Consider the following 12720-nt stretch of genomic DNA (forward strand, 5'->3'; position numbering starts at 1 on the left):
TCATATATTTTAACACATACTCCACAAACTACAGTGACGTATTCAATGATAAGGTGCACTTGACATCTATACAACACTACATAGTTATCTGACTTCCCTGAATTTAATTTAATTCACACTACGATGTCCTTAAAACTGATTTAACACACTGCGGCGTTCTATATTATATTCAGTTAGACGTTGGCTAGGTACCCACAATTATTATGGTACATATTATAATATAATAATAATCAAAAATAATAATACATTATTACGGTAACATATTTTACGGTAATACATTAAATACATATGTCTATTCTCCTTAAGTATATTAAAACTTCGCAAGTCTTTCAGCTAGGTATAGAACCTAGCTAAGTAGTTTATTGGGTCATGAGTATTATTATTTTACAGACGAAAACGCTAAAATGAATCTTCAGTGAATCACTGAAATACCATTAAAACTGAAGAATATCCATGACTGTTTCCAGTTCCCTGAAATTTTAAGACAAAATAAAATGTTATTAATATGCATATTAATATATTATTAGTATGTCATTCGTTAAGTAATTATGTAATAAACTTTACATATACCTATTCTAATATTTTAATGTATAAATTGAGTAAAAATATTTTTTTCCTATCCAGTAAAACTTCCTTGATAATTATTCATGATCATGAACAATAATAAAACCATAAATTCGTACTATGATACGTCAGCATTTTGTGTGACAATCATAGCGATTGTTTAATGTAGGTACCTCATATGGATTTCTATTGTAGGTATTTCGTAACATTATATTATATTTATATCGTTTACATGCAAAAATCACAAAACCACACATCATGAAATCCAGGATAAAATTGTTGTCATCTCTAACAATTTACGCTGGACTTAAATGTCCGTACGACTATTTACAATAAATTCAGACGTGTATACAGCAACCGCGGACATAATAGGTAATAACTAATTACTGAGTAATAATCACCTATTATACAGACAGTTTATTTTCATTGACTTTTTTGTTCATCATCCATATACCTTGTAACTGTCTCTATATTATAATCACATTGCAACTATATCGTTAATTGTTCTAGTCGATTTGAACGCTCATTAAAAGTATAAAATGTAGGTCACGCGACCGCAGAGTACTCACTTGAATCTTCATACAACGTTTACGCGGTGGTGTCTGACTGGGGCGGCGGAGGCAATGGTAGTACAACCCATACGCCACGCTATCATTCATCATACGCGGGTTTAATAATAATAATAATATATTATTATATAATAAATAATAATGAACGGTGTTGACCGATTATTATTAATATGTACGGTTATATTATTTACGCCGTGTCCATTGCAGTGTAATTATTATTGAGTGCGCATTATAAATAGTAATGCATATTATATAACAAGTAATAACAATATTATAATAATAATCCATATAAACTGCTGCAATAATAATAATATGTGAAATGCATTATTATTGAAATAAAGACGACGATATGAACGGGCCGGATTACGCGAGACGATGATTAAACACTATAATATTATTATCTACGAAAAACACGGAATTTAATAAATCGTAATAATAATATATTAATATTCACGCGATGTCCGCGAGTGCTGCACGACTGTAATAGCAGCATCGTCCTTGTCAAGGTGATTGCAGGCTAGCGGCGCACTCGAAACCCCTAGCGCGACAGAGTATAGAATATAATATATATACGAAAATATATTCTACCTATATTATATTGTACGAAACACTCGATTAATAAAATATTAATATTGTATTTAGCAGTCTATGCGCATTATTTCTGATAAATATATTATTTTTATAATGTAATGATTTCTTGTGTACTTGCAGGCTGTATATACGAACATTTATTGTACCCCGGGCTGGATTTGCTGAACCAGTTGCAGCCCTGCAGGAGCCTCCATAGTTTTACATGATAATTACATATAAATGTATTTAGCTTAAATTTAAACATCATATTAAAAAAATATGTGATATAATACTGTGATTTATGGAACTTAAACTAAGTTTTCATCGGAAAAACAATATAAGTATTTTTGAATCTTGCAAATGATTGGAATATTTTACTTATAATAGGAATTACTTACAACAGCGAAACGTGGAAAATTTGTTAAGTTATGCAAAAATGTACATTTCAGTACGCGGACACTTTGTACTATTATAATCATACTCGTATAGTCATATACAATATTCAGATAAACAAAGTGCCTATTCTAATACAGTAATATATAAAACAAGTCATGACAAACAGTACTAAAAATGTTATTAAGTACAATTTTCAAATATTAATGTATATATGACATAAACAAAATATTATAATAATAAATAATAATATTATAGTAATTAATAATTATATATTCAAAAACTCAAAACCTTCTTTGACGAGTTTTAGTTCGAATTAAGTTTTAAGTTGAAGTTGTTTAGTTGTTTAGTCTAACATAATTATTAATTATAGTCATGACTAAAGACATGTTTATATAACTAGTAATTCGTACTATGTATGGTCCCTGTAATACGTAGCAAAATCTGCTAAATATCTGCAGCGTTTCGAATTTTTTATGATATATATAAAGAACCATTTATACCATTATTTGGTGGATCATTGAACCAAAAACGGTTTTTTGTGCCATCTGGCGTTTAAAATATAAAATCAAGAAAACATCGAGGAATTTAAAGGAATTTGAACCTCTCCCATGACCTCCTATGTAGTCGTGTGCGTTCGTGCTAAGGGGAAAGGCCGGTGGCCACAGTGATCCATTAAATATAAGTCGACTAATTTAATATTTAACCATCAGATGGAGAATCCAGAAGATTCATAAAATCATAATAAACATAATGGTTAACTATTAGTCACAGATATAGATACTAGCATCTATATCCGTGCTATTAGTAAGTTCAGGTCAAAAATGATACTATCATCTTATCATAATATTGTTATTTTTTGTTATCAAAATATGAGCTTCGTTTTTTTCAATTTTGGTATCGAATTTTATTCAAAGTTACGTATTTTAAGGTATGTATAAATTAAATTTTTTCTTGTGCACAATTTAGTTATATGCACAATTGTTTATCATAAATTAAATAATATACGAGAATAATGAAAAATCTGCAAAATAATAGATCGATACACAGTGAGACAAATAAATACTGTTGTCTCGCTGTACCCAACATCAGTTAACTCTAAAATAAGACTGTTGAAATAAATTTTGATCATAATAAAGTGATATTAGGTTATGATTTTTATTTAATTTTTAAAACTTAAACATAAAACTATTGAAATAAACAAAGTGAAGACCTACATTTTTTTAATTGTACAAAAACACAATTAATTATTTTAAAATTTGTTAAAAAAAATATCTTTAATTGTTTTATCATATTATATAAATGTTGTGAAATGAAAAGTTTAAATATAAAAGATAAACTACAAATTTAAAAGGTTTTATATTATGTACCATAGTGCCCCGTGATGTGTCTCATTGTGTACAAGGCTAGGTCACAATGAGACACTATGACATTTAAAAAAAAATTTTTCTGGGTTGAAATTTCGTTAAATTTTAGAATGTATTAATATGTTTTTTAATGCTCAATAATATTTAGAATAAAACCATAACGCTGTTGAAGGATTATCACTTAAAACAAAAACAATATTTAAAAAGTAATTTTTAGTGTCTCACTGTGGCAACCTCTTCCCAGAGAATATACTATAACTTACTGGAGCAATTTTCTAAAAAAATTTTTATTTAAGGGAAAAAATAAACAAAATATATCTATTTTAAATCGTATGTCCACATGCAATATACAACAATTGCATGCATTATATCCGTTATAAGAACTGTAAGATTAGATAGGTAAGTAAGAATATTTTTAAAAAGGTGACAAAGTCCCAGTGATAAAAAACAAAATGTTCAACCCCCCCCCCCACCATTGAAAACACCTGAGTACGCCTCTGATTATAGGAACATCTACCCACGATATTAATAAGTAGATTCAATAAGTGGAAAATCCAATATTTCATGATCAAAAAATGCATTGTCAAGTTCATTTATTCCTGAGCCCCCAAAGTATGTTCCGCTCAAAGGCCATCACGCCACACGCTCACCTAAATCAAATCCGCTCCTAATTGCATATCGAACAATACGTTTCCACTGCATGTACGATAAGTATAATAATAGTAATAATAATAATGTAATCTCGTTATTATACAGACGCAAAAATTACAAAAATAACGACGGCGGCCGTGAAGTCGACGTGCTTCCGGCGCACAGGGTACGACGACCACGGCGCGACGGGGTCAATGCTAAACGTCGTCGCCGCCGCGTCGTTTACCGCGAAAAAAAGCGACCGATTTGTGTGTGTGTGTGTGTGTAATTACATAGCTGCCGATCGCCCGCCCGCCGTTAATTGGCGAATGTTGCGCGCTCGAATTTTTTTATTACACAACCGTGCTCGTTATACACACTTGCGCTGGGTGGGCGGGCGGGCGGAAATAAATAACGAATTATTAATATTATTATTATATGACGGTGAGATAAAAAAATCCCGACCGGTCGAAATGCGATCGCGGACAACATGCGAAAAACAACTCACGCGCGGTACCCACACGCGTTCGCTGCGATTTTAACGATATCGCACGTTCTCGTTATATATATTATATTATTACTATTATTATTTTATGCGTTCATAATTATTTACTCTCCGCGGTGTGACCGCGCGTAGATCAGGGACGCTCCGTCGGCGGGCGGTGGCGAAAGTATCCGCGACCCGTTGACGGTCATCGCGAGCGGACACCGCGTGCGCGATGGCCAGGCGCGCCATCGTGTCCGGTAGACTTTCGGCCGCCCACCCGCTCGCGGTCACCACACCCGCGACGTCTACAACTGTTGCTGCTGCTGCAGCGGCGTTGGCGAATTGTATACACGCCGCCGCGGGTGATGTGTGACCGTAACATTATGCGAATTTGCTGCTAAAGACACAATATTAAATTATGTGATTCATAAAATGTAATAATATATTATAATGTGGTATATATACCTATTATACCTATATAATATTATATATGATGCATTATTAATGTTAACCGATTTTTTGTATCGACGTATTTTAACCGTGAGGAAACTATTGTAACGTTGCCGACTCACATAATTTTTAATATACGTGGTCATAGGTATATTCCGTGGTGTCATTTATTAGATATACACACAGTTTAAACATTTTTATTTTGCTTAAGCTTTGTAAGGTTATTACTTATTGTTATTAGCCAATGGTGTATATAACTACAGATATTTCACATGACAAATATAATTAATATTTACAATGTGCGATTGGCTAAATAGTTCTAAAAGTAAATCAAATATTTTAGACACTCATACAGTGGTGGATTTAGCGTCAGGCAAAGTAGGCAGCTGCCTAGGGTGGCAAATTTTTAGGGGCGGCAATTTTAGGCCAATATTTTATTGAAAATATACTCTAGGTTTCTTTTTGATTTTCTTATGTACGGTGATTACTTTGAAGGATGGAAAATGAAAATGTTTAATATTTGTATAACATAATATTCTTGTTAATATAATTTCTTCATTTCTTATGAACAGATCAGATCCTGACCAATGTCAAACTTGCGGTGAAACTTCTACGGTTGAACATCTAATATGCCACTGCCGTAAATTCACCGACATCAGAACCAAGCTCAACATAGAAGATAATCTGGAAGAAGCTCTAAGTCCCCAGCCAAGCAACGTTGAAAAATTAATCAGTTATCTAAAACAAACCAAACTATACCAAATTATTTAACCTAGATATATCAGGGGCGTCATTTCAGGTTTTTTTTCGGGTGTGCGAAGTTTCAAGCAGGCCATTTTGAAATATCACCAGGCCATATAAAAATAGATATACCTACATACGTATATGTATATTATCCTGCATTCAATTATTTCCATATAGACCGGTTATTACTATTTGATTTTAATCATATAAATAATTGTGCATTCGTGGCTCGTGCATTATTTTAGGCTTCAGCAAGGCGCAGGCCAATTGTAACATTCTAAAAGTAAGGGGTGCAACCGCACACCCTGCCACCCCCCAAATGACGCCCCTGAGATATATCTCAACCTTTTTTGTTCATATTATTACCTTTGTTTTGTATATATTATTGTTAATGACTTATTCTTGTTAAAAAAAAAATATTTATGTTAAAGGCCAATAACCTTTGTTGTTGAGGCTCATTTAAAATAAAAAAAAAAAAAAAAAATTTCTTCATTATTTTATAATACTAATACGTCATAACAATAAACGTCCAAGTAAATAATCGAACGACTGCCGGAACGTATATTATCTATTATCTAAATACTAAACATAGATTACATATTATTTCGTTATTTTGTTTTTTACTAAGCCGTAATGGGGTGGCAAAAAAAATTTGTCTAGAGTCGGCAATTGTGTAAATCCGTCTCTGCACTCATAGATACCAAAAATAGATTATAATTATATTTTATTAATATATTATATGCGTTTTTTTTCGAAAATGAAGCCACGTGTAAACTTTTTATACGGACTCGTAAGAATGTGTATGTTTTCCGTATGTCTCGGGGTCGTTTATTAACCATATAAATTTATATCCTGTAAATTGTTCTATTTATTTTTCATTTAAGAATTAACTGGCTTAGCAACAACTAATAAGGCTATTATCTATAATATTTGCTATTTATTAATAACTTATAAGTCGATGGTATATTATTTTACTATAAAATACAGATATTGCTGAATATGTTAAATTAGTAATTAATAAATTTGATGTATGATTGGCTATATCTATTATTTTGAATATTAAAGTTTATTTAGTAAATCACAAGGTGACTATTTTTGAGATTGATGTCTTCTTTTATATACTGCATGGAGGATTTAGAATTGTGCTGCGTCGCTGCGTGTCGATTCGGATCTTGGGCATTATATAATAATTCTTGACCATTTTCTTTCAATAAATAATAAATAAAATAATAAAATAGTCAGTATAAATAATTTATACTTAACAAAAAAGTAAATCGATTATAATGCTAAATTTTTTGGGCATGGTCATTTTCGACCAGCGAAAAACGTACCCTTCCCTTTTCGGCCAATTCACTTTTCGACCAAATTTAAAATAGATCGATTTCCTTTTCGACCAAAACAAGTGAGGAAAAAAATGAAACTTTTCTGGTGGAAAATGGACAGTGGAGGAAAACCGTATCTCGTTTTTGAAGGAAAATGGAACCGCCTAATAACTTGACGACGGCTGAACTCTGAAGGTCTGGAGGTGTAACTGAACCTTTGATAGTTTTAAGTTTGTTGGTTGAAGGGATATAACTCTAATATAGTGTTGCCATAGCGAGAAAATTGGATTATGCATGTACGATGTACCTACCTAAATTTGATATCGGATAACATGTTTTAGATGGTGATGTAGTTATAGGTATATGTTTACAGAATAAGATTGATTTTATGTACTTATAATTTATGATTTACCTAAATAGGATGGTTTATCAGTCATTTCGTTTTCTTTTATACCAATGCAGAAGTAGTCATCCATGTGAATTCTAGGTATGCGTTCATATGTGTGATGTCAATCAATTTAGCTTGAGTGTTTTGGGCAATTACATTATTGGGACACTGGTTTTTGGGTGCTGTTAGAATGTAACGGTGAGTATATATTGTTATTACTGGTATAGTTTGTGTTGAATAGTCGTTTGGCTTAGCGCTTAGGACAATAAAATTGTACTTTAAAAAAGCACTTTTCAGAATTATTTTTTCTTACATGGTAACCTGCCTATTTCCGTATCCAGTATATCTCAATTTATGGTCTAGGTATATTATCATATGCATATTATAGACCATAATATACACATAGAACCATTATTTTTTTATTTATCCATGTAAAACTTTACCCTACACTTCTCTATTAAATTGGTATAATTTCAAATGGCTATCATAATGTATACATTTATACACATAATATTTATCCAGTATAATTCAGCGAGAACTATGCACGCCCTTATTTTTTTCTTTCATAGTTATAAATTTAAATTATTACCTAAATATAATTAAGGTTAAGGGCCATATTATTTTCAATTATTTAAATTTATAAATAGGTTCATCAGCCTTATAACTGACATAAAAAAATTCTTACATTTGAAAAAAAGAAATTGCTGAAGTTATCACTGCAATTTCTAAATAGCATAATAAATTTAAGCATTTACCTGATTTTATAAACAATCTTGCATCATAGGTACCTATTCTCGTTCTAAGTCAATTTTATGCCTCATGGAAGTAAACGTTTTTCAATATTCCCCCTGCTCCAAGCCCATACTTAATTACGCTTATGTTAATATTAGTCGTTAAATCAGAGTATTTAGCCACTGCGATGCTTTTAGCTCGAGTCCGAGCTTGTATTTTGCAGAGTACAACTGCGCATACCTTTTATATCCGAAACCACTTTATCGCGATCGGCGCATGGTAGTAATTCCGAATCCATCAGAATATATCTGATAAACATAATATAATTGCAAAAATTAGATGTCTTATTCTATAGGATTTTCATATGTTTTTATTTATACAGAATACATTTTAGGTGGTTTAAGTGCAGCTTTCGTATGTTTTGTCACCTTTTGTGGTGAGATATGCGTACTCTAATCAGTACTCGCTATATTATTAAATGATACGAGACTTACTATATACAGTAGAACTTCGGTATCTCGAAGTCTCAACGGACCAAATTTAATATGCATAATTTTCTGTATGTAACCATGTTGGTATTATTATTGCTAACTTGTATAGGTATCGACTACCGATATATTTCAACATTTTCGCGGAAGCTATAAACTAATATTAAGTTATTACGTAAGAATATAGCAATAATATTACTGCGTTGTAATTATTTAACAATCGTCTTATAATATTTTAGAAGTTGTCGAGTTGATATTTTTCCATATACCTACCTACATCGCATTATCGTCTGAGAATTGGATAGTACTTTTGTCACATAACACCTTCAAGTACCTACACATCAAACGATTCGAACGCCACTACGGCGCTGAAATATTATAATTAATGGTATAGATATCCATTCACGCGGAAAATCGAAACGGCGCTGCTGTTATCATTTTTTGCAGTTTAATATTATATATAGGTATACGTGGTAATTTTCGCGGTAGACAGGTAATGGCGATAATTGCATGTACAATAAAACACAGGGGGGTCAATAGTTATTGCGGCTACAGGTTTATCGCACGTGCTAATTTATTTAAATTTAATTTGTCATTTTCTTATCGTCGTCGATGGTGCCTAAATAGTATAATAAAAATAATAATAATAATAAATATTATTATATTATGCTGTTTCATATCACACGCGCGCACGCATAATTCACACGTACCTTGGCACACTGCACCTATACCTATACATACTTATATAATATATTATATTCTAAATGCATGTGTGTGTATAATGACAGTATATATGTGAGCGCTCACATATGTATGCACCGTACCTATATAAGTGGCCCTCGCTCCAACAATTATAATATTATCTATCGATATCTCTATAATATGTGTGGCCGTCGCCGCCGCATGCGAGGTATATAATATGATTAATATGGTTAACGTCGTTATGATAATAATCATGTACCTAACCTATATTGTAGATCACGCGTTATAGGTCGAGTGTTGTCGAGTAGGTACCTACTGCTATATTCGTTGGTACCGAACTTCAATAATAATAATTCGCGCGGGCGTCAACTATACGCGTAATATTATACGTATATACATTGTATATATTTTGTTCTAGTAATAGCGTAGGTATAATAATACAGCGATACCTACATCGTGCAATAGGTATATAATATAACGTAACAAACAACCAGGTATCCACCTGCTGTGTATGATGGTGACTATAAATATAATATTATGTGTGTTATTATATTATAATATATAATATTATATACGATATATTAAACTATTTCATAGTGACCGGCCGCCACCACGGTCATCGGCGACCACCACCTCCACCATCGCCACTTGCACACCACTTCCACCGCATCCAATAACGCGTGTAATAACAGTAGTCGTATGGCCGACGAAAGTCCTTCCGACTCTCCGATATACGCCGCCGCCGCCACCGCACTCCGTATGGATCAAATCTAGCTCTATATAATTTTAATTTGTATTCGTCGATCATTCATTCATCCGACCGCGCACGCACTATACAGTGGCAACCGCATTGCAGTCGCAGCAGTCATCGCGCCAACACCGTCGCCAACATCAAGCACCACATGCAGCTCGCACTACTACAGCGCGACACACTCAACCGTTGCTGCATCGCGCCGCTTTTGCATACAAGCACGCTGCATGTTCCGATAACATTGTTGACACTGTTGTTGTGCACGCATACAACCGCAGGCCGTCGTTGCACCGTACGTCGCGGTATAAAATTGTAGCCGACGCACTCCGCTTTATCACAACAATAATAATAATATAACTTCGCACGTGAAGAATACGGTCTAGAGCGCTGCGCACGACTAGTTCGAGCATAACGGAAGGCGACGACAGCGGCGCGTCCACGCGTTGCGGAAGCAGCAGCAGCAGCCGCTGTACAACAGTTACAATATAATATTATATTATACCATTCGAGCGGTATTCCGCGTGCTCGTGACGAAAGCATCAGGACGTGCGTGAGACGAGAGATCACCGACTGCGGTGACGATTGCGGCGAGTAGTCGCGAAATCCGGCGCAAATTCACCTGCACCATCAGCTTAAGGTACCTATCGACGCATTTTCAAAAATTATTGTTTTACCCGATATTCTTGTTATGTGGCTTTTTAGCGAACATTCATTGTACGTTATACTATCATATTATTATAATGTATATGTCGCGACTATTTTTTCGTTACGGATAGGTTGAATAAAATGTCGGCTGGGTTTTGTAGTTGCAAGTTCTCAAAAACATGGAATTTATATTTCGGTTAATACCACATCGGTTTAGTCCTTTCTGTTAGTATTTAAAATATTTGTTTTTAATTTAGTACCTACGTATTGGTATAACTATCTATAAGAAAATCGACATGGTCTATGAACGAACTGTAATAAATCACTGTTTTATTTTTTAGTTAAACATTAAGTTAGGTATCGTATTATGTCTACGATTTAAAATAATAGTATTAACTATTTTAATGATTTCGCTGTTTATGGGAGTTTCACTGTATCCTTAGAGTCTAAACATTGAAATTTCAGATATACTTCACCACTTGGATGATCTATGTTTGATGTTATAATATTTAGATTATGGTAATGGTATAAATTATGTATTGGTATATACTATATATATAGGGTATATAACTATCATACTAAACATAATCAATCATTATTGCTAATGAACACTTGAGCATTAAATAACAAATGACAACTCTGAAACGATTGATATACAATTTTTTTTTACTTTTAGAAATAATGAATTACAAATATATATTACCTATTATAAAATATTTCAATACCCACTATAAAATCTGCAATCTACATTTATTTTAACCCTAAAATATTGGATTTATTATCGATAACTTTAAATACAAACGCATTTCTTGCATGTAGGACACATAATCATACTATCATATTAATATTCAATAAGTAATAATATTTTTATTATTAAATAACTTTTACAGGTCTATTTTATTATTATTAAAGTTACCTATTACTATTATTCTGTCTAAATCTGGATACAATATCTATTGATTTTTGAAACCTAAAATAACTGTGTACAAATGATCGAAAAATATTAGGTACCTTAAAATATCGATTGGGTTTCGGTTCCTAAAAAAAATTACGATGAGTCTAAAATTGATTCTATCAGTTCAGTTCGGGTTAGGACTGCGTAGAGGGAAATACATTTAAAATACCTTACAGTCACATAAGTTGATGATTGCGAGCTATAATAAGAAAAAGATTACTATTTTTAAATTTAGTATGTGAATGACGATGAAATAGAGTAAATAGAACTTCTAATAAAGGAGACCTAAACACCTATTGAATAACTTTCAACATTAAACTATGTTGTCATAAAAAGTTTCAAAAATATCTGCCACACTTCAAAGTGAATATAGTCACAGTTTTATCTACATCGTTCACCGTTGTTCATCATAATTAATAAGAATTCTCTGCTTAAATATTGGGTTAGACATTTTTTTCATGGATAAAACAGTGAGGTCACTTCCCAGTGTGGTATTTTTGTGAATTTTTATGACTGTTATAGTTATTTACAATTGTATTATTGTAACAAGGTATCTAATTATTGTATTTAGACTCTTTGTCTTTGTTACAACAATACAAATAGTACAATGTTTCATTTTCATTTTGTTTAAAAACTTTTTTCTCTATATGGATGTTATCATTTTTTAAATAGGATATCTAGTTTTTTTTTTATTAATAAAGTCATTATTATTCTGTGGACATTATAGTAGTTTTCAGGTACTAAGAGACCTTAGTATATATATATTATATATATATATATATATATATATATATATATATATATATATATATAAATATATTTATATATCCACACGTGTTTTTGAGATGTATGTGGGTATTAATTATTATACAGGGAAACTTTTTTTATAATGAAGCCGAATGGGGAACAAAAAAAAATCATATGATAGAAGAATTTGTTAAATAGAATAACATATTTGTAACA

General features: G+C 32.2%; 1 protein-coding gene across 1 annotated transcript in view; it reads left to right on the top strand.

The window, feature by feature from the left end:
- The first annotated feature begins 10183 nt into the window (after positions 1-10183).
- The window catches only part of LOC107163117 (proton-coupled amino acid transporter-like protein pathetic), a 44558-nt gene continuing 42021 nt past the window's right edge, over positions 10184-12720 (top strand). The window contains exon 1 of the mRNA XM_089230808.1: positions 10184-10794. The gene's annotated coding sequence lies outside the window, so the exon portion shown is untranslated. The remainder of the gene's footprint in view (positions 10795-12720) is intronic.

This window comes from Diuraphis noxia, unplaced genomic scaffold (assembly GCF_037042655.1).
Source record: "Diuraphis noxia isolate RWA-SAM2 unplaced genomic scaffold, SU_Dnox_SAM2 contig0001, whole genome shotgun sequence".
NCBI classification, from domain to species: domain Eukaryota; kingdom Metazoa; phylum Arthropoda; class Insecta; order Hemiptera; family Aphididae; genus Diuraphis; species Diuraphis noxia.